Here is a 24,073-nt window from a genome sequence, read left to right on the forward strand (position 1 = left end):
AGCATAGAAATGAGCCTGATATGTCAAGGACACTTATACCTTTACCCTGGATGTGTACCCATTCCCCAACCCTACCCAATTATTTCCCACTTGCTTTAGCAATGCTAAAATGTATTTAATCCTGCCAATAAAGCTGATTTAAATTTTAAAGATAGATCAATATATTGATAGATCGAAAGATAGATAGATAAATAGAAAGATAGATATATTATATTTAAAGGGACACTGACAGGCCCAATAAGAATATTTAGCTATATATATGACTGCACAGGTCTTCTAATGTGTATTAAAATCATATAAGTATACCCCCTGTCCACCTTATAACCTGATAGAATCGTCTTCTTTCTGCCCAAGGGGCGGCGTTTCAGCTTAACTTTGTGCCCAGCCAGCTGCCCCTCAACCGCCGTTTTGAAGCGCCGCCCAGCTCATCAATATTCACTTCGCTGGGCGGCTTCTGCTGTCCCCGACGTTACGAGATCCCGTGCATGCCCAGTAGAAAGCTATGGGATCTCTGAACGTCGGGGACAGCAGAAGCCGCCCAGCGAAGTGAATATTGATGAGCTGGGCGGCGCTTCAAAACGGCGGTTGAGGGGCAGCTGGCTGGGCACAAGTGAAGCTGAAATGCCGCCCCTTGGGCAGAAAGAAGACGATTCTATCAGGTTATAAAACATGAGTTTACTGTATTTATAAGGTGGACAGGGGGTATACTTATATGATTTTAATACACATTAGAAGACCTGTGCAGTCATATACACTGCTCAAAAAAATAAAGGGAACACAAAAATAACACATCCTAGATCTGAATTAATTAAATATTCTTCTGAAATACTTTGTTCTTTACATAGTTTAATGTGCTGACAACAAAATCACACAAAAATTAAAAAATGGAAATCAAATTTTTCAGACCATGGAGGTCTGGATTTGGAGTCACACTCAAAATTAAAGTGAAAAAACACACTACAGGCTGATCCAACTTTGATGTAATGTCCTTAAAACAAGTCAAAATGAGGCTCAGTAGTGTGTGTGGCCTCCACGTGCCTGTATGACCTCCCTACAATGCCTGTGCATGCTCCTGATGAGGTGGCGGACGGTCTCCTGAGGGATCTCCTCCCAGACCTGGACTAAAGCATCTGCCAACTCCTGGACAGTCTGTGGTGCAATGTGACGTTGGTGGATAAAGCGAGACATGATGTCCCAGATGTGCTCAATTGGATTCAGGTCTGGGGAACGGGCGGGCCAGTCCATAGCATCAATGCCTTCGTCTTGCAGGAACTGCTGACACACTCCAGCCACATGAGGTCTAGCATTGTCTTGCATTAGGAGGAACCCAGGGCCAACCGCACCAGCATATGGTCTCACAAGGGGTCTGAGGATCTCATCTCGGTACCTAATGGCAGTCAGGCTACCTCTGGCGAGCACATGGAGGGCTGTGCGGCTCTCCAAAGAAATGCCACCCCACACCATTACTGACCCAATGCCAAACCGGTCATGCTGGAGGATGTTGCATGCAGCAGAACGTTCTCCACGGCGTCTCCAGACTCTGTCACGTCTGTCACATGTGCTCAGTGTGAACCTGCTTTCATCTGTGAAGAGCACAGGGCGCCAGTGGCGAATTTGCCAATCTTGGTGTTCTCTGGCAAATGGCAAATGTCCTGCACGGTGTTGGGCTGTAAGCACAACCCCCACCTGTGGACGTCGGGCCCTCATATCACCCTCATGGAGTCTGTTTCTGACCGTTTGAGCAGACACATGCACATTTGTGGCCTGCTGGAGGTCATTTTGCAGGGCTCTGGCAGTGCTCCTCCTGTTCCTCCTTGCACAAAGGCGGAGGTAGCGGTCCTGCTGCTGGGTTGTTGCCTTCCTACGGCCTCCTCCACGTCTCCTGATGTACTGGCCTGTCTCCTGGTAGCGCCTCCATGCTCTGGACACTACGCTGATAGACACAGCAAACCTTCTTGCCACAGCTCGCATTAATGTGCCATCCTGGATAAGCTGCACTACCTGAGCCACTTGTGTGGGTTGTAGACTCCGTCTCATGCTACCAGTAGAGTGAAAGCACCGCCAGCATTCAAAAGTGACCAAAACATCAGCCAGGAAGCATAGGAACTGCAAAGTGGTCTGTGGTCACCACCTGCAGAACCATTCCTTTATTGGGGGTGTCTTGCTAATTGCCTATCATTTCCACCTGTTGTCTATCCCATTTGCACAACAGCATGTGAAATTGATTGTCACTCAGTGTTGCTTCCTAAGTGGACAGTTTGATTTCACAGAAGTGTGATTGACTTGGAGTTACATTGTGTTGTTTAAGGCCTCATGCACACGACCGTTGTTGGGTTCCGTGTCCGTTGTTCCATTTTCCGTGATATTCTGCGGACCCATTGACTTTCAATGGGTCCGTTGAAAACTCGGAAAATGCACCGTTTGTCATCCACGTCCGTGATCCGTGTTTCCAGTCCGTCAAAAAAATATGACCTGTCCTATTTTTTTCACGGACAACGGTTTGCGGACCCATTCAAGTCAATGGGTCCGTGGAAAAACACGGAGGCACACAAGATTGTCATCCGCGTCCGTGATCCGTGTCCGTTTTTTTTCCTATCATTTTCAAGGCAAACTTGACTTAGATTTTTTTTTCACTTTTCATGTCTGGTGATCCTCCAAAAATCAAGGAAGACACACGGAATAAATAACGGAACCCAGTTTTGCGGACCGTGAAAAAATACTGTCGTGTGAAGTGTTCCCTTTATTTTTTTGAGCAGTGTATATAGCTAAATATGCTTATTGGGCCTGTCAGTGTCCCTTTAAAGGGAAGCATAAGCGACTAATAAACATAATCAAAGAACTAAAGCAACTATTTGTATAAAGTCAGTAACACAACCTCTACAATTATATATTGGTACACTCTGCCATTGTGATAAAAGGGTAAGAAGAAAACTGAAGCTTGCTCCTCTCAACCACACATCCACATATGATATAAGATCCCCATGTGCTCCTGTTTAAGAAGTGGGATTATTTTGGCAGACTTAAAGTTAATGTAAAAGCCAGTCTACCAGCAAATGGAGTGTAGTCAGGCTTAATTAATGTCAGACAACCTGAAATGAAGCTTGAGACCACAAGTAAAAAGAAAAAGTTCCTCTTTGGTACTTGGCCAATTCAAACATGATCATAAGGACAGAGAAAGCATTAAGTCTGTTTAATGCAGAACAATTTCTCCATTAATTATTTTATGTATTCAACATGTGATTTACAGCGTCTTCCATTACCTCCAGCAAAACAGCAATTTGCTTTACAACTTACAATTTGGTCGTCTTTGTCTCAGGTTAAGGCCTCATGCACACGACCGTTGTGTGCATCCGCGTCCGTGGTTCCGCTTTCTGTTTTTTTTCGCGGATCCATTGACTTTCAATGGGTCCGTGGAAAAATCCGAAAATGCACCGTTTGGCAGCCGCATCTGTGATCCGTGTTTCCTGGCCGTGAAAAAAAATATGACCTGTCCTATTTTTTTCACGGTCAACGGTTCGCGGACCCATTCAAGTCAATGGGTCCGTGAAAAATCACGGATGCACACAAGATTGTCATCCACGTCCGTGATCTGTATCCGTGATCCGTGTCCGTTTTTTCCTATCATTTCAATGGCAAACTTGACTTAGATTTTTTTTTTCATTTTTCATGTCCGTGGATCCTCCAAAAATCAAGGAAGACCCACGGAAGAAAAAACGGTCACGGATCATGGAACAACGAAAATCCGTTTTGCGGACCGCAAAAAAAAACGGTCGTGTGCATGAGGCCTTAGGCAGCACAGATCTATGCATAGAACCCAATGTTTAGAATGGTATTATGTAAGTGACAGTATGACAATACATGGGTCGTTATACAATTTACCATATGCTAGCAATGTCTATTTCATTTGTTGTTTGAATGTGTGGTTGGAAGATATACACAGTGCCCCTTATAACAGTGTCCTTCACAATATGCCAATAATAGTGACATCCACAGTGCCCCTTGTAACAGTGTCATTTACAGTGGCATTCTATCACTGTGATATCCACAGTGCCTGTATAACAGTGACATCCACAGTATTCCCATAGCAGTGACATACACAGAGCCCCCATAACAGTGACATACACAGAGCCTCCATAACCGTGATCTTTCATTTGTTATTTGTGTGTGAGGTTAAAAGACATCCACAGTGTTCTCATAACAGTGACATTCACAGTACGCCCATAATAGTGACATCCACAGCTCCAAAAAAGAGAAGAGTGTAAAAAAGAAGCAGAATACCCTATATTGAGGCAAATTCAGCTCTGAATCTCTCATTTAAATGAATGGGAAGCATAAAACAAAATTTTAATTCATGTGTTTTTTGCATTTTCCGGGCATCTTTTGATGCAGTTCTGCAAAACCCTCAAGCTGAAAATGCAGCTTTGTAACCAATTGGTTAAAAAAAAAGCGTGAAAAAAAGGCATCAAAAATACATTAAAAACCGCACTGATTAAAAAAAAACGTTTTCACGCCGAAAAAACTACATGGATTTTGCGCTGATTTTGCGCTGACCCAAGGGCTCATGCACATGACTGTTGTTGTTTTGCTGTCCGTTTTTCATGGATCCGTTGTTCTGTATCTAAGTTTTTTTTTCCTCTGATCTAAGTCCTCCTCCGTTCCGTTATTCCACAAAACATCTCCGTATGGTTTCCGTATGCGACCCATTTTTTGCAGATCGGAAACGGAAACAGTAACTTATTAACCACTTCCCATCTGGGCCATTTGCCCCCTTCCTGACCACGCCTAATTTTGCAAATCTGACATATCTCACTTTATGTGGTAATAATTTTGGAACGCTTCTACTTATCCAAGTCATTCAGAGATTGTTTTCTCGTGACACATTGTACTTCATGCTAGTCATAAATTTGAGTCAATATATTTCACCTTTATTTATGAAAAAATGCCAAATTTACCAAAAATTAAAAAAAATGCACAATTTTCTAAATTTCAATTTCTCTGCTTTTAAAACAGAAAGTGATACCTCATAAAATATTTATTACTTAACATTTCCCATATGTCTACTTTATGTTGGCATCATTTTGGAAATGTCATTTTATTTTTTGGGGACGTTAGAAGGCTTAGAAGTTTAGAAGCAATTGTTAAAATTTTTAAGAAAATTGCCAAAACACACTTTTTAAGGACCAGTTCAGGTCTGAAGTCACTTTGTGGGGCCTACATAGTGGATACCCCCATAAATGACCCCATTGTAGAAACTACACCCCTTAAATTACTTAAAACCGATTTTACAAACTTTGTTAACCCTTTAGGCGTTCCACAAGAATTTAAGGAAAATGGAGATTTTCCATTTTAATCCAATTTTTTATTTAACACATCAATGGTTAACAGCCAAACAAAACTCAATATTTATTACCCAGATTCTGCGGTTTACAGAAACACCCCACATGTGATCATAAACTGTTATATGGGCACACGGCAGGGCGCAGAAGAAAAGGAGCGCCACATAGTTTTTAGATGCCATGTCCCATTTGAAACCCCCCTGATGCACCCTTACAGTAGAAACTCCCAAGAAGTGACCCCATTTTGGAAACTAGAGGATAAGGTGCCAGTTTTATTGGTACTATTTTTGGGTACATATGATTTTTTGATCATTCATTATAACACTTTATGGGGCAAGGTGACCAAAAAATTGGTTGTTTTAGCACAGTTTTTATTTATTTATTTTTACAGCGTTCACCTGAGGGGTTCGGTCAAGTGACATTTTTATAGAGCAGATAGTTATGGACGTGGCGATACCTAATATGTATACTTTTTCTTATTTATTTAAAGGGATTCTGTCATGAGATTTTAGCCCTATAAGCTAAACATATGCCCATGTCCGTACTAATAACATGAATCCTAAACTGGCCTTATTAAACCTGCTTGTGGCTCTATTAGCCCAAAAAACAAGTCTTTATAACCTGTCAATCGCCTACCTAAGGTGCCCAAGGGGGCATCCGTTAATACAGGGTGCCGGCCGCCTGGTGCCCAGCGCCTCCTTCCCAGTCTTAATCACCGCCCTCCCTGTCTACAGTGCCAATAGAAGTGCGCAGGTCCTTCATTCTTAGCCTCACTGATATAAACACAGTTTTACACTACGCTTCCATAACAACCCAACCATTGACTTCAATGGGTGCGCAAAAACAATGTAAGGTACTTTGTGTGCATTCCATTTCCGTATTTCCGTTCCACAAAAAAGTAGCGCATGTCCTATTACTGTCCGAAAATCACGGTCCAAGGCACCATTCAAGTCAATGAGTCCACAAAAAATACAGAACGCCCACGGAACACATCCATATGTTGCAGATCCATACTGTAGAAATGTTATGCCCAGCCCATATTGCTCATGTGTTTGGTGATTAACCACCTCCCATCCACCCATTGAAAATAAACGTCCAGAAGGTGGATCTCTATGTCTGAATGCACGTTTTAAAACGTCCATTCAGAAATCGCAGATGCACGCTAATCGTGCAGCTGCTGATCAGGTTGCCCGCTGTCAGTGACAGCAGGGCAACGCAGTGACAGCAGGGCAACGCAGGACCTTTTGGATCGCTGCATACACAGCGCTCACCAAGCGCTCATCAGGCCGGGCGCATGCGCACTTCGCTCAACGAAGCCACCGCCAGGATCCCGCGGCGCATAAGGCTGAGCATAGTGCGCAGGCGCCGGATCTGCCAGAGGGACGGGAGGATTGTGGAGGCGGCGCTGAGGTGAGGAAGGCGGCACTGTAGACAGGGAGGGTGGCAATTAAGACTGGAAAGGAGGCGCTGGGCACCAGACGGCCGAGCACCCTGTATTAATGGACGTCCCATTGGGCACCTTAGGTAGGCGATTGAAAGGGTATAAAAACCTGTTTTTTGGGCTAATAGAGCCACAAGCAGGTTTAATTAGGCCAGTTTAGAATTCATGTTATTAGTACGGACATGGGCATATGTTTAGCTTATAGGGCTAAAATCTCATGACAGAATCCCTTTAAGTTTAACACAATAACAGCATTTTTGAAACTAAAAAATTATGTTTTAATTAGAGTTGAGCGAACACCTGGATGTTCGGGTTCGAGAAGTTCGGCCGAACTTCCTGGAAATGTTCGGGTTCGGGATCCGAACTCGACCCGAACTTCGCTCCAAACTCGAACCCCATTGAAGTCAATGGGGACCCAAACTTTTCGGCACTAAAAAGGCTGTAAAACAGCCCAGGAAAAGGCTAGAGGGCTGCAAAAGGCAGCAAAATGTGGGTAAATCCCCTGCAAACAAATGTGGATAGGGAAATGAATTAAAATAAAAATAAAATAAATAAAAATTAACCAATATCAATTGGAGAGAGGTCCCATAGCAGAGAATCAGGCTTCATGTCATAGCAGAGAATCAGGGTTCATGTCACCCAACACTGTAACAGGCCATTGTCAGATATGTTTAGGCCCCGGCACCCAGACAGAGGAGAGAGGTCCCATAGCAGAGAATCAGGCTTCATGTCATAGCAGAGAATCATGCTTCATGTCACCCAACACTGGAACAGTCCACTGTCAGATATTTTTAGGCCCCGGCACCCCGACAGAGGAGAGAGGTCCCATAGCAGAGAATCAGGCTTCATGTCATAGCAGAGAATCATGCTTCATGTCACCCAACACTGGAACAGGCCACTGTCAGATATTTTTAGGCCCCGGCACCCAGGCAGAGGAGAGAGGTCCCATAGCAGAGAATCAGGCTTCATGTCATAGCAGAGAATAAGGCTTCATGTCACCCACCACTGGAACAGGCCACTGTCAGATATTTTTAGGCCCCGGCACCCAGACAGAGGAGAGAGGTCCCATAGCAGAGATTCAGGCTTCATGTCATAGCAGAGAATCAGGCTTCATGTCACCCACCACTGGAACAGGGCATTGTCAGATATTTTTAGGCCCCAGCACCCAGACAGAGGAGGGAGGTCCCATAGAAGAGAATCAGGCTTAATGTCATAGCAGAGAATCATGCTTCATGTCACCCAACACTGGAACATGCCACTGTCAGATATGTTTAGGCCCCGGCACCCAGACAGAGGAGAGAGGTCCCATAGCAGAGAATCAGGCTTCATGTCATAGCAGAGAATCATGCTTCATGTCACCCAACACTGGAACAGGCCATTGTCAGATATTTTTAGGCCCCGGCACCCAGACAGAGGAGAGAGGTCCCATTGCAGAGAATCAGGCTTCATGTCACCCACCACTGTAACAAGCCACTGTCAGATATTTAGGCTCCGGCACCCAGACAGAGGAGAGAGGTCCCATTGCAGAGAATCAGGCTTCATGTCACCTACCACTGAAACAGGCCACTGTCAGATATTTAGGCCCCGGCACCCAGACAGAGGAGAATGGTCCCATTGCAGAGAATAAGGCTTTATGTCACCCACCACTGGAACAGGCCACTGTCAGATATTTTTAGGCCCCGGCACCCAGACGGAGGAGAGGTTCATTCAACTTTGGGTTGCCCCGCAATATAATGGTAAAATTAAAAAAAGAGGATTGAATGAAGTGCCCTGGAGTACAAGAATATATTGTTAAGGGGATGTAGTTATAAATGTCTAATATGCACAAGGAATGGACAGGTCCTGTGGGATCCATTCCTGGTTCATTTTTATGAACGTCAGCTTGTCCACATTGGCTGTGGACAGGCGGCTGCGTTTGACTGTAATGACGCCCCCTGCCGTGCTGAATACACGTTCAGACCAAACGCTGGCTGCCGGGCAGGCCAGCACCTCCAAGGCATAAAAGGCTAGCTCTGGCCACGTGGACAATTTGGAGACCCAGAAGTTGAATGGGGCCGAACCATCAGTCAGTACGTGGAGGGGTGTGCACAGGTACTGTTCCACCATGTTAGTGAAATGCTGCCTCCTGCTAACACATTCCGTATCAGGTGGTGGTGCAGTTAGCTGTGGCGTGGTGACAAAACTTTTCCACATCTCTGCCATGCTAACCCTGCCCTCAGAGGAGCTGGCCGTGACACAGGTGCATTGGCGACCTCTTGCTCCTCCTCTGCCTTCGCCTTGGGCTTCCACTGGTTCCCCTGTGACATTTGGGAATGCTCTCAGTAGTGCGTCTACCAACGCGCGCTTGTACTCGCGCATCTTCCTATCACGCTCCAGTGCAGGAAGTAAGGTGGGCACATTGTCTTTGTACCGGGGATCCAGCAGGGTGGCAACCCAGTAGTCCGCACACGTTAAAATGTGGGCAACTCTGCTGTCGTTGCGCAGGCACTGCAGCATGTAGTCGCTCATGTGTGCCAGGCTGCCCAGAGGTAAGGACAAGCTGTCCTCTGTGGGAGGAGTATCATCCTCGTCCTGCGTTTCCCCCCAGCCACGCACCAGTGATGGGCCTGAGCTGCGTTGGGTACCACCCCGTTGTGAACATGCTTCATCCTCATCCTCCTCCACCTCCTCCTCATCCTCGTCCTCCTCGTCCTCCAGTAGTGGGCCCTGTCTGGCCACATTTGTACCTGGCCTCTGCTGTTGCAAAAAACCTCCCTCTGAGTCACTTCTAAGAGACTGGCTTGAAAGTGCTAAAAATGACCCCTCTTCCTCCTCCTCCTCCTCCTGGGCCACCTCCTCTTCCATCATCGCCCTAAGTGTTTTCTCAAGGAGACATAGAAGTGGTATTGTAACGCTGATAACGGCGTCATCGCCACTGGCCATGTTGGTGGAGTACTCGAAACAGTGCAACAGGGCACACAGGTCTCGCATGGAGGCCCAGTCATTGGTCGTGAAGTGGTGCTGTTCCGCAGTGCGACTGACCCGTGCGTGCTGCAGCTGAAACTCCACTATGGCCTGCTGCTGCTCGCAGCAGGAGTTCCACCTGGTGGGCACGTCGCATTTGAGGCGGTGAGCGGGAAGGCCGGAATTACGCTGTAGCACAGACAGGCGAGCAGCGGCAGGATGTGAACGCTGGAAGCGCGCACAGACGGACCGCACTTTATGCAGCAGCTCTGACATGTCGGGGTAGTTGTGAATGAACTTCTGCACCACCAAATTCAGCACATGCGCCAGGCAAGGGATGTGCGTCAAACCGGCTAGTCCCAGAGCTTCGACGAGATTTCGCCCGTTATCGCACACCACCAGGCCGGGCTTGAGGCTCACCGGCAGCAACCACTCGTCGGTCTGTTGTTCAATACCCCACCACAACTCCTGCGCGGTGTGGGGCCTGTCCCCCAAACATATGAGTTTCAGAATTGCCTGCTGACGTTTACCACGGGCTGTGCTGAAGTTGGTGGTGAAGGTGTGTGGCTGACTGGATGAGCAGGTGGAAGAAGAGGAGGAGGAAGCCGAGTAGGAGGAGGAGGCTACAGGAGGCAAAGAATGTTGCCCTGCGATCCTTGGCGGCGGAAGGACGTGCGCCAAACAGCTCTCCGCCTGGGGCCCAGCCGCCACTACATTTACCCAGTGTGCAGTTAGGGAGATATAGCGTCCCTGGCCGTGCTTACTGGTCCACGTATCTGTGGTTAGGTGGACCTTGCCACAGATGGCGTTCCGCAGTGCACACTTGATTTTATCGGATACTTGGTTGTGCAGGAAAGGCACGGCTCTCTTGGAGAAGTAGTGGCGGCTGGGAACAACATACTATGGGACAGCAAGCGACATGAGCTGTTTGAAGCTGTTTGTGTCCACCAGCCTGAATGACAGCATTTAATAGGCCAGTAGTTTAGAAATGCTGGCATTCAGGGCCAGGGATCGAGGGTGGCTAGGTGGGAATTTACGCTTTCTCTCAAATGTTTGTGAGATGGAGAGCTGAACGCTGCCGTGTGACATGGTTGAGATGCTTGGTGACGGAGGTGGTGGTGTTGGTGGTACATCCTCTGTTTGCTGGGCGGCAGGTGCCAACGTTCCTCCAAAAGCGGAGGAAGAGGCCGAGGCAGCAGCAGAAGAGGTAGCAGGGGGAGCCTGAGTGAGTTCCTTGTTTTTAAGGTGTTTACTCCACTGCAGTTCATGCTTTGCATGCAGGTGCCTGGTCATGCAGGTTGTGCTAAGGTTCAGAACGTTAATGCCTCGCTTCAGGCTCTAATGGCACAGCATGCAAACCGCTCGGGTCTTGTCGTCAGCACATTGTTTGAAGAACTGCCACGCCAGGGAACTCCTTGAAGCTGCCTTTGGGGTGCTCGGTCCCAGATGGCGGTGGCCAGTAGCAGGCGGACTCTCTTGGCGGCGGGTGTTCTGCTTTTGCCCACTGCTCCCTCTTTTGCTACGCTGTTGGCTCGGTCTCACCACTGCCTCTTCCTCCGAACTCTGAAAGTCAGTGGCACGAGCTTCATTCCATGTGGGGTCTAGGACCTCATCGTCCCCTGCATCGTCTTCCACCCAGTCTTCCTCCCTGACCTCCTGTTCAGTCTGCAGACTGCAGAAAGACGCAGCAGTTGGCACCTGTGTTTCATCATCAGAGACGTGCTGAGGTGGTATTCCCATGTCCTCATCATCAGGAAACATAAGTGGTTGTGCGTCAGTGCATTCTATGTCTTCCACCCTTGGGAAACCCTGCCAGCAGAGTCTGGGACATAAGAGACTGCTGCATAAGTTGAGGCTCAGACAGTTTCCCTGATATGCATGGGGGTGATGTGACAGACTGATGCGCTTGGTTTTCAGGCGCCATCTGTGCGCTTTCTGCAGAAAACTGGGTGGGAGATAACGTGAACGTGATGGATCCACTGTCGGCCACCCAATTGACTAATGCCTGTACCTGTTCAGGCCTTATCATCCTTAGAACGGCATTGGGCCCCACCAAATATCGCTGTAAATTCTGGCGTCTACTTGGACCTGAGGTAGTTGGTACACCAGGACGTGTGGCTGTGGCAGAACGGCCACGTCCTCTCCCAGCACCAGAGGGTCCACTAACACCACCACGACCATGTCCACGTCCGCGTCCCTTACTAGATGTTTTCCTCATTGTTACCGTTCACCACAATAAGAAAAAAATTATTTGGCTTAATGTATTGAATTCAAATTCAGGCCTTTTTCTACAGGCACCTAACACTATCTGGCTATCTACTTAGGTACCGTATTACACTAATACAGGCACAGCAGTAACCACAGATTTAGATGAATATAAATTGTAGGCCTAGTATTTAGGCGGTGGATGACAGGTACACGTTTACGGACAGAATTAGACTTGGAGATGCACGGTAGCGTTTGAAGTTATTGAGAATGACCCTATCCGCACCTTCAATCTAATATACACTTTTATGGATAGATTTAAACTTGGCCTGATACAGCAGAAACCACTGATTTAGGGAATTGCTAAGTTGGGAATTGTATTTCAACCCAGAACAAAAACTGTGCTTTGACGGACACTAAATAACTTTACCAGCCACAGCAGTAACCACAGATTTAGCCGAATATAAATTGTAGGCCTATTATTTAGGCGCTAGATGACAGGTATACGTTTACGGACAGAATTAGACTTGGAGATGCACGGTAGTGTGTGAAGTTATTGAGGATGATCCTATCCGCACCTTCAATCTAATATACCCTTTTATGGATCGATTTAAACTTGGCCTGATACAGCAGAAACCACTGATTTAGGGAATTGCTAAGTTGGGAATTGTATTTCAGCCCAGAACAAAAACTGTGCTTTGGCGGACACTAAATAACTTTACCAGCCACAGCAGTAAACACAGATTTAGCTGAATATAAATTGTAGGCCTATTATTTAGGCGCTGGATGACAGGTATACGTTTACGGACAGAATTAGACTTGGAGATGCACGGTAGCGTTTGAAGTTATTGAGAATGACCCTATCCGCACCTTCAATCTAATATACCCTTTTATGGATAGATTTAAACTTGAACTGATACAGTAGAAACCACTGATTTAGGGAATTGCTAAGTTGGGAATTGTATTTCAACCCAGAACAAAAACTGTGCTTTGGCGGACACTAAATAAATTGACCAGCCACAGCAGTAACCACAGATTTAGCTAAATATAAATTGTATATGTATTTCGCCATAGTGATCTGCACCTACAGGCAGGTTGTGCGGGCTCAACCCCCCACATTTTTTCTTTGTAGCATATATTGGAGGCGTGGCGATCTCCTTTGAGTCAAGCACACCTGACCAGTCAATCTGTCCTGGAGGCTGGTTTTAAAGTCAGTATAAAACTGAGTCTGCTTATAAAGAACCTACCATTAGCCATTTGGCTCCAGGAGAAGTATATGGTGGGCTCAGCATGCATGTTGGTACTTGCATCCCTGGATCTGATGAAAGCTGTAATGGCACCGGACGGGGTTAAAAGCAGAGTGTACTTGGCTTGCATGCTGACCTGCATTCCCTGGACTTTATGTGGCTGTCATGGCCCATAAACAGGTAGGAACAAGAGTTAGGGACCACTCAAATGAGACGACCTTGACGCGGTGAGTGGCTTATTACGCTTTGGCCAAAATGTACACCAATGTCTCATCCAGCATGGAGGGCAGAGTGCTGGATGTAGTGTGCGATCACATTTGCATTTTCCGTTAATATAAATTGTAGGCCTAGTATTTAGGCGCTGGATGACAGGTATACGTTTACAGACAGAATTAGACTTGGAGATGCACAGTAGTGTTTGAAGTTATTGAGAATGACCCTATCAGCACCTTCAATGTAATATACCCTTTTATGGATAGATTTAAACTTGGCCTGCTACAGCAGAAACCACTTATTTAGGGAATTGCTAATTTGGGATTTGTATTTCAACCCAGAAAAAAATATATCCTTTGCCAGACAGCAGACAGTATTACAATTGGCTAGCCACAGCTGAAACACCAGATTTAGGGTACTGCTATTTTGGCAATTGTATTTCACCCCTCAATAAAATAGCAAGCACAGCCAAGCCCCTGATGTAGGATATAGCAAAAAAAAAACAACACACTATTGATGGTTAAATGTACTTGGTGGCAGCTTGTGCTGGCGCACCAGAAGACACAAAATGGCCGCCGATCACCCCAGAAAAAAGTGACAGAAAAAACGCTCTGGGCAGCCTTAAAACAGTGAGCAATTAAATAGCAGAGGTTGAATGATACACAGCTGTACATCGATCACTTCAGTAATTGTTTTTGAAGACTAAATCACTGCCTAATCTCGCCCTAACAGCAGCAGCTGCATCCTATCCCTACACTGATCAGAGCAGAGTGACGTGCGGCGCTATGTGACTCCAGCTTAAATAGAGGCTGGGTCACATGCTGCACTGGCCAATCATAGCCATGCCAATAGTTGGCATGGCTGTGATGGCCTCTTGGGGCAAGTAGTATGACGCTTGTTGATTGGCTGCTTTGCAGCCTTTCAAAAAGCGCCAAGAAAGCGCCGAACACCGAACCTGGACTTTTACGAAAATGTTCAGGTTCGGGTCCGTGTTACGAACACCCCAAAATTCGGTACGAACCCCAACTATACAGTTCGGGTTCGCTCATCCCTAGTTTTAATGTGTCCATGTTCTGAGAGCTATAATTTTATTTTTTTTTTAGAGATTTTCTTATGTAGGGGCTCATTTTTTGTTGGATGAGGTGACGGTTTTACTGGTACCATTTTGTGGGACATGCGCCTTTTTGATCACTTGATGTTGCACTTTTTGTGATGTAAGGTGACAAAAATAGCTTATTTTTTTACAATTTTTTTTTTTTTACGGTGTTCAACCGAGGGGTTAGGTCATGTGATATTATTATAGAGCTGGTTGTTACGGACGCGGTGATAACTTATATGTATACTTTTTTTATTTATTTCACTTTAACACAATAATAGCATTTTTGAAACAAAAAAAAATCTATTGGTCAGAGCGGCAGGTCCTTTGACTCCTTCCCTTCTCTTCTCCGTTCACATGACCACCTTAGAACACGTGACCTCACACGATAGGCCAGACTGCTTCCAAGCGTTGCTGGTTACAATGGCGATGGCCATGTGACCGCTGACTTTGCGATCACATGACCCAACCCAGTATTACATCGTCCTTTGCAGTTCAATCTAAACTAAACTAATATTACATAATACGAACTACCACCCTCCTCCTCTAGATGTGTGCTGTTTTAATATATAAACCATGAACTATATACCTGTCACATATGCTAATTGGACAGCACCTGTGGGTGGTCCCATGAGTTGGTAGCCACCCCTGGTGCAGTTTCTATGTGTATATATACCCCACACTGTATCAACTATTAATGTCAACCTAATGAAGGGGATCTGAACTCCACGAAACATGTTATTTTTACTTGTGCGCATTTTTTATGGAATAAAGAAACCCTTCTACTTCCAAGGCCATCTGAATTGGGTTTGAAGCTTCGGAGCAGGATTTTCTTTTTTCATAAAGCACCTTTCCGGAGGGACTAGACATCCCTTCTGAAGGAACCCGACCTGCGGAAGCACACCCAAGGATAGACTCTTGTGTGACATGCCTTCAAAGGAGTTTTACCTATCTTAGCACAACCCCACAAGGTAAGCCTTAGTAGTGTACACCTTTGTTACCATCTAATCGAAAGTACTACCCTATTGTGCGCTTTCTTGAGCCTTAGGCACGTCCACTTCTCTAAAGAAACATTTTCTTTTGTGTTTTGTTTTGTTAATATCTAAAGAGAGTTGAAACCTGGTCTACAACCTTTAGATGCATCTGATTTACCTATGTAGCAAATTTGGTACGGATTGGTCTAGTAGTCATTTGGCTGTGAAAAAAGAACACCAATTATTTTTTATATTTTATTTATTTTACTCACTTATATAGCACGGTCATATAAAAGATATATACAGTATATATACCCTTACATCCAGCATTTTGGACCCTTTCTTTTAGCCACCTTTTGATGTAGCATTTTCATTTTTTTCATTTTTTACCACCTGTTTTCCAAGAGCAATATTTTATTTTTATTTATTTTTTGTTCACAGAGCCATATGATGGTTTGTTATTTTGCAGGACAAGTTGTAATTACTAATGCCACCAATTAATAATCCATATGATGTAGTGGGACACTGAAAAAATTCAGTCTTAATTTGGTGGAATTGGAAAAAAAATGCAATTCTGACATTGTTCTATGGTTTTACAGAGCTTAATGTTAATGAATGAAAATTTCCTTTATTTTGCAGGTCAGTATGATTACAAGACCAATATATTTTTATTATGCTTCAATACTTAAAAAAACCCTGAAAAAACTCATGAAAACATTTTCTTAGAGTCAGCATATTTTGACACCAATTGTCAGGTGATCCATAGATTTTATTAAAAATATAATTTTTTTTGAGGAGATGAAGCATTCACTATACATACATACTTTTATATTCTAATAGTTCAAGCATTTTTTGACATGGTGATACAAATTGTGTTTATTTTGTATTGTTTATTTTCATTTGTAAAATGGGAGGAAAGAGTGATTTGAATTTTTAAATCTTTGTATTTTATATATTAAAAAATTTGTTTTCATTTTTTAACTTTTTGTTTAGCCTCCTAGGGGGTTTGAACATATGGGGGGGGTCAATTATTATCAGATATGCGCCAATTTTCTGGCATATATTGGTTGTAGATTGTGGCACAAAGGTTATTTATGCCACAATGTGCGACTTCTCCCCGCTCACGCTATATCCAAAAAAAGGGGATGTGGCATGGGCGGAAAAGGGGATGGCAGATGCCCACGCCGAAGTTATGAAGATGTGACAGTCTCTGCATAAATTCGGTGTATCCGGCGCTGGTCTAAATGTAAGACAACTTCCTTGCTGGCTTAAATTCAAACAATATTCTATGCCTAAAACAGGCATAGAAAATGATACATGAGAGCGGCCTGCCGGCCCTTTCCTGTCCTCGCCATACCCCCTTTTTTAGACCTGGCGCAATCCGCAGATTGCTGCGCAAATAACCTTTATGCCACAATATGCAACAGATATATGCTAGAAAACTAGCGTATATCTGACAGTTAATGACCCACATTAAATATATGCTGCTCAACACAAGAATGCTTCTTCTACATATACCACTATAAGCGTTGGTCAGGAGGAAGGTTTGCTGTATTGGCTTTGTCACAATCCTATTGCAAATTTGAAGTTCTCCTTCAGACCTCGTTGATAAAATCACTCATTTATTACAAATCCATTAAAAAGTATACATGGTGTAGCAGCCTATAACCCAAACTCATAGCATGAAATCTAGGGGTTAGGTTAAAATATAGGAGAGTCAATATTTCCTAGTTCACTGGTGTTAAAGCAATCAAATATGTTACGTTTTACACTGATCTCTGTAAGGCTAGTTTCACAGTAGAATTAAAATCTTCTGACAGCCTGCCGGAGTTCATTGTATCTGGCATAACCAAATACTGCCTGCACTGCTGGAGCCTATTGACTACTTGGACCCACATTACTGCTGGGATTTGTCCGGACAAAAACCTTTGCAAGAACTGCTTTTTCGCACTAATGCCGGAAATAGAACAGATCCAGGTGCTCCGACATTACCCAGCTATGCCGGACACAATGAACTCTGGCAGTCTCTTCCTCTGCCGGAACAGCCTGCCTTAAGATTTTAACACTAGTTTGAAAGTAGCCTGAGTCACACAAGAAAATTAAAAGACAAAAAACTACATATATATAGTAGAAAACAAATGTCATGTCATTAGCAAAAGAATACACCTTTTAGAGATCAGTAGACTGAGAAACCCAATCTTGAAAAAAGATGCAAACACAGTATAATAAACTGACAAAATTCCTGCAATATCAAAACTCCAGTGACTCCAGTAAATACTCTCTAATGTACTTGATTAAATGAGGAAAAAAGGAAGGGACATATTGTAGTTATAAATATGAAAAAGAAAATTCAAACCACATGGGCATCTGCTGTCCATATAAAAATTCTGAAAGCCTCATGGTTGGGCATTTTATTGCCCCAATCTCCATTACTTAATGGTCTGCATACTTTCTACACTCCCACTACCCAAAGACTTTGCACCGTTCCAACATGACATTTTACAAAATTTTCATCCGACATATTGCTGGGGTTAAAATATCCCAAATACAGCATGTTTCCCAAATTGAGTAGTAGTTCACCCCACATATTGTAACTTGCAGCCCCTAAAATTTATATTGTAAACAGCATGATATGTTGATTTGAAACGTCTTGCCATTCCTATAGAATTTACCCACCTTCAATTTTACCATATAATGTATTTTCAAATAGCACAAACAGAACCTTTATTGGAACCAAGTATATTTCATTTTTTTGTCCTGGCTTAAATAAAGACTTGGCTTAAGTTGATTACCTGTCACCATTACTCTTTTGGCTATAAATTGACAGCCCAATCTTAAAATTTGTCGAAAGTCTTCATCTTTATTTAACATGGGTGAATACTGTATTTTCTGATAATATGAATGATCTGATAATCTGTACTGCAACTTATACTGAACACTAATCCCAGCTTCTTTGACTCTTTGGGGGTTATTTATTAATCAGAAATTCATCTATGTTATATATTACCATATTATTATATGCTTCCACACTATAGAATTAAGTACCAGCCTATGTGAGGAAACAATATGGATAATAACAATACATTAGTAAGTGCCTTGTATTAACTTTCTCTACATGATAAATGGCACTTGCTGAATTGACACAACCGCTTTAAGTCTAGAAAATGAATGGATTCCCAAGAAATTGTTATAATTCATGTTGAGATAGAAGACCAACTCTGGTACGGAAGAAAACGTTCACCTCCAAATGAGGAATATGTCTATACAGTATATTTTCCAAACCAGCAGATGTCTCTGCAGAAAGGATTATGATGATCAAAAATGACATGTTACTGTTGGACTTAATAAAAATAAAATTTACCATTAAAACTGAAATAAATGTTTTAACAAAAATTACAAGTCACCCAAGTGAATGCCAACTTCCATTCCAGGGTATCTATAATTTTGAGCACCTCTATGGATTCTTAAGAATCCAGGCATTTTCAGTACCAATGGGTGGAGTTGTTTGACCAGCCATTCATGTTCTGTCAGTAAACCCATGCCCAAAATAATTGGTCACTTGGGTAATGGTTATGTGTTTTCAGAAGGGCATAAAAAATAGGTACAACAGGCTGTCGATTGTAAAAAAAGATGCAAATAGGCAGGCACACCACCTTTTGTCGCTTGTGTTAGATAAAAGATTATTTATTGATAAACAATCAATAATAAAATTGGATTAACATAGAAATGATTGTAAAAAAATTAAGAAATTAAAAATACTATACGGAACACCTTAAAATAAAAAGAAAAGAGAATACACACCCTAAAATGTAACAGTATAGTGCACTATATATTCACTGGTGAGGTAAGTATATAAGTAGCTCATGCAGATATATCATGTAAACATACACCTAGGCATATAAAAATCACACCATGTTCGGCAATATATCACAAGACGTATCCGTATCTATTGGAATCCGTATCTATATAGTCACTTGACTGTCACTTCCTAGAGGAAGATGGTATATCAAATATATATCAGGTGATTGCGCCAAAAGTTTCCAGTAATATAGATAAATGCAGATCAAAAGGGTTTGTTAATAGTTCAATGTATTAAGGCTTGCTGTTACATTCACAGTTTGTTGGTGTCAATTCACCATTTCTTTTAATAGATGTTTACTGTATTATTTAATAAATTATTGCCTCTTTGAGGCTCTTACCACTATAGTTGTTCCGTGGTATATCAGGTCTTAAATAGGACATCACACTAGTTTTTCAGGATGCTAATTCCATGTGGCGAGGACGCTGTGCTACGATCTCAAGCTATTTCCGCGATGTCAGCAGTCAGGTGGTTCGGTTCAGCTGACCCGATCATGTGATGAATTCTGGGTCATGTTATTCGGTCGGCTGACCCGATCATGTGATGAATTCTGGGTCATGTGATTCGGTCGGCTGACCCGATCATGTGGTGAATTCAGGGTCAGGTGATCTTTTCTGAAGGTCCTGCTCAAAGGTCCTTGTAGGTTTGTCTCACCCTTATTGAAGAGTAAGGATAAATCTTTACTGGCAAAAATGTAAAACATAAAGAACAGCTGTATTCTTATTCCTTTTGGTCCGGACCAGTAGAAGAAATATGGCGATGGAGCACAAACTTCAGGCGCGTTTCGAGGCTACTTGCCTCTTCCTCAGTGGCTACAGAACTGTGCTCCTCTTTGTATTCTTTTATAGGCCTCCTAATTAAGACACCAGGGTAATGTAGGGATATATGGCGGAGATATATAGATGACATTTTGTTTATTTGGAATGGGGGAGAAGACAATCTAAAGGAGTTTATATCTGAGTTGAACAACAACTCCAAAAACTTAATCTTTACTCCAAGCATTAATACTAAACAGGTTGAATTTCTGGACCTATTAATTAAAGTAGAAGGCAACAAATTAACCTGTAGTACCTACCAAAAGCCGGTGGCTCGAAATAGTTATATCCTACATACGAGCTGCCACCTGCCTAGATGGCTAGCGAATATACCAATGAGCCAATTCCATCACTTAAAACGTAATTGCACACTAGAAAAAGACTTTGAAGAAGAAGCCCAACAAATGATGAGGGATTTTGAGGCCAAACAATATCCATCTAGCCTGTTAAATAACTCTCTAAAGAAAGTAAAAGCAATGGATAGGGCATGTTTTTTTGAAGAACAGGAAGATGTAACAAAGAAAAATGATCAAGAAGAAGTAGCGAGACTTATTCTCCCTTTTAATTCACAGTACAAGAAAATAGAAAGTCTCATTAAAACACATTGGCATCTCCTACGTGACGATAAGATAATTAGCCCACTTCTACCAATTCTCCCTAAAATCATCTATACAAGAGTGCCTTCTTTAACTGTTAAAATAGCCCCAACCATTAAAAATAAAGAGAGATCTGAAACTTTAACCAAATGGGTAGGCCTGCAGGGTTTTTATTGCTGTGGCAGCTGCTCCAACTGCAGAGTCACAAAAGGTCAGAAGAAAATACAATGGATTAAATCTACTACCAATGATTATAAATGGGAAATAAAAGATTTTCTGACATGCAACACCACAGACATAATTTATGTATTGCAATGGACATGTGACAAGCAGTATATAGGAAGAACCAAAATAGCATTACAAAAGAGAATTTTGGAACATGTAGCTAATATTCGAAAAGGATATGCGAAGCATACAGTGTCTAAACACTTTAAGACACACCATAACCAAGATCCTAGCACATCGAGATTTATGGCCATAGAGAGAGTCAAACCATATTGGAGAGGGGGAAACCATATTACGAATATGTCCCGTATAGAATCGAGGAGAATATTTGAGTTCAACATATTGGTCCCTAAAGGCCTAAACGCAGACTTAGAAGTGTTTGGTTTTTTGTGATGTGGGTGCCTGGGGCCGATGGGACATCAGGGTCAGGCTGTCCTAATTTCCAGCACCCTGATCTCCCTTTGCCCCCAGGTCCCTACATAACCCTGCACCGCTATGCATGCACTATGATTGTCACGTTTTTTCCCTTTAATTGATACACTATTAGCCTCTCTGGGCAACAAATTACAATCACTATTATGATGGGAGTTGATACAATTTTGACAAACGCGCAGATAACGCACTGGATCGCAGTGTGGTTCTAACTGTATTTATTAGACTGGTGAATACAAGGCTGTTTTGACCATAGGACTACTAATGTATACGAAGAAATACAGTGAACATCTATTGAAAGAAATGGTGAACTGACACCAACAAACTGTGAATTTAACAGCAAGCCTTATACATTGAACTATTAACAAACCCTTTTGATCTGCATTTATCTATATTACTGGAAACTTTTGGCGCAATCACCTGATATATATTTGATATACCATCTTCCTCTAGGAAGTGACAGTCAAGTGATTATATAGATATGGATTACGGCTTGTGATATATTGCCGAACATGGTGTGATTTTTATATACTTAGGAGTATGTTTACATGATATATCTGCATGAGTTACTTATATACTCACCTCACCAGCGAAGGTATAGTGCACTATACTGTTATACTGTATAATGTATTTTATTTTATTTTTATTTTAAGGTGTTCAGTATAGTATTTTTAATTTCTTAATTTTTTTTACAATCATTTCTATGTTGAGCCAATTATATTATTGATTGTTTACCAATAAATAATCTTTTATCTAACACAAGCGACAAAAGGTGGTATGCCTGCCTATTTGCATCTTTTGAATTTCCCTTTATACTGGGTAGGTGACCCAGTTGGCAGTGAACCTACCGCTATCCATTCCTCAGGGTGTTTGAGCCCTCCATTCTTGTTGTGTTATACGATTGTAAAAAAAAAAGCTACTTTTTTATGTGAGAACAGTCCCAATACTTTACCTTCTAGAATATCTTTTAGATGATCTCTAAAGGACTCAGTAGGATCTTCAACAAACTATAGATATATTATTGGAATATTTCTTGTACATATAGATTGTTGCCCTAAATCCTGTTAGACTCCCGTTTGTGAGAGGGTCTAATAGTGATACATTCATTGTCCTGTAGTTAAATACTTGACAATTATTACTATTTTGTAATGACTTTAAGTCCTGCTCCTCAAGGTACTGAAAGTCAACCATAACTGGGAAACATGCACTTTTACATGACCATGGTCCTTGTCCCTGATACTTTATGGGTCAGGGCTCCCTATGTAGACATTGTAGGTTCAGTGAGGCTACTTGTTTTTTAAACAAGCCTGTGTCGTTATTAGCAGGACCCTAATTTTTAGACGTATCATTCTCTTGTGTTGTCTAAATTTTTGTTCACATTATGCATCATTTTATCATTCAAAAAATATTCTTTAAAAGCCACATAAATGTATTTATGTCCATTAAGGTGTTATAAAGATTAAATTATGTAGATTGCACACAATGTAGACCTTCGGTCAACACTTTGATGTTTTTAAACCCAGTATATGCATTTTTTTTACTGCATTGAGAATTACTTTTGTGGCATATCCACTGGATACATAATGAAGACGGAATGTTCTTTGAAAGCTCTCTCCATTAAAGTCTGTGGGAGTAATGCAAGAGCCAAGTATGTTTATTCCACTGTTTCCATATGTTTTAAAGACTTTTACAGGATGTCCCTTGGCAAGTATTGTCACTCATCTGCCAAGAAGGTATGAAAGGTTAACGTGCATCTCTGTTTTCATCGTTTTACGACAACCTAGTCTAAAGCTTTACACTGGTGATCCATGCCAGTTGAGCAGGTACTCAGCTGTCTAATGATCTTGAACTTGGCTGATTAAATACTTAAATGTGGCCAATACTGAGTCATCTCAGTAGATTTAGAAGGAGGGGGCTCCCTCTTTTATTCAATCAACTTCACTCCCTCCTCCTCCATAACCATCATGTAAGGGCATAGCAGGATTTGAACTTTTTAACCCTGTCATGCTCATCTGCATACATTTACAGCTTTGAGCCAGTGCAAAGTATACTTTGCATGTTTACAACTCTTTTGTGAATGTTTTAGAGGATTCACTGAGATTACTATGTATGCCTGATTATTAGCAAAACTTTCAGCAACAAGGTTGGCTAAGGTTACTAGGTTTATAGCACATGCAGATCAAAATGGCTGGTTACCAAATACATCTACATCTGATAATATTGGGAGAATTTTTCTCTATGCCCTGATGCTGTGTGACATAAGGTCACAGTGCAGCACGGGCTGGAAGAAGACCAGGGAGGGTGAGGGGATCTGAGTGGCAGTGCTGTCAGGAGCAGAAGAGCTAATGGGGGTCTGAGCTGAGGCTGATGGGGGTCTGAGATGAGGCTGATGGGGGTCTGAGCTGAGGCTGATGGGGGTCTGAGCTGAGGCTAATGGGGATCTGAGCTGAGGCTAATGGGGATCTGATCTGAGGCTGATGGAGGTTGGGGGGGGGGTCTGATCTGAGGCTGATGGACCTTGGGGATCTGATTTGGGGTTCTGATAAAGAATTGAGGTCTGATTTGGGGATCTGACCTGAGCTTTGATGTAGATTAGGGGTCTAATCTGCAGTCTGATGAAAAAAATAATGTTTTAATTACTTTCCTCCTTTAAATCCTAAGTGCTTCGTATAGTCCGGTGCATTTTTTGGT

Source organism: Bufo bufo, chromosome 6 (assembly GCF_905171765.1).
Source record: "Bufo bufo chromosome 6, aBufBuf1.1, whole genome shotgun sequence".
NCBI classification, from domain to species: domain Eukaryota; kingdom Metazoa; phylum Chordata; class Amphibia; order Anura; family Bufonidae; genus Bufo; species Bufo bufo.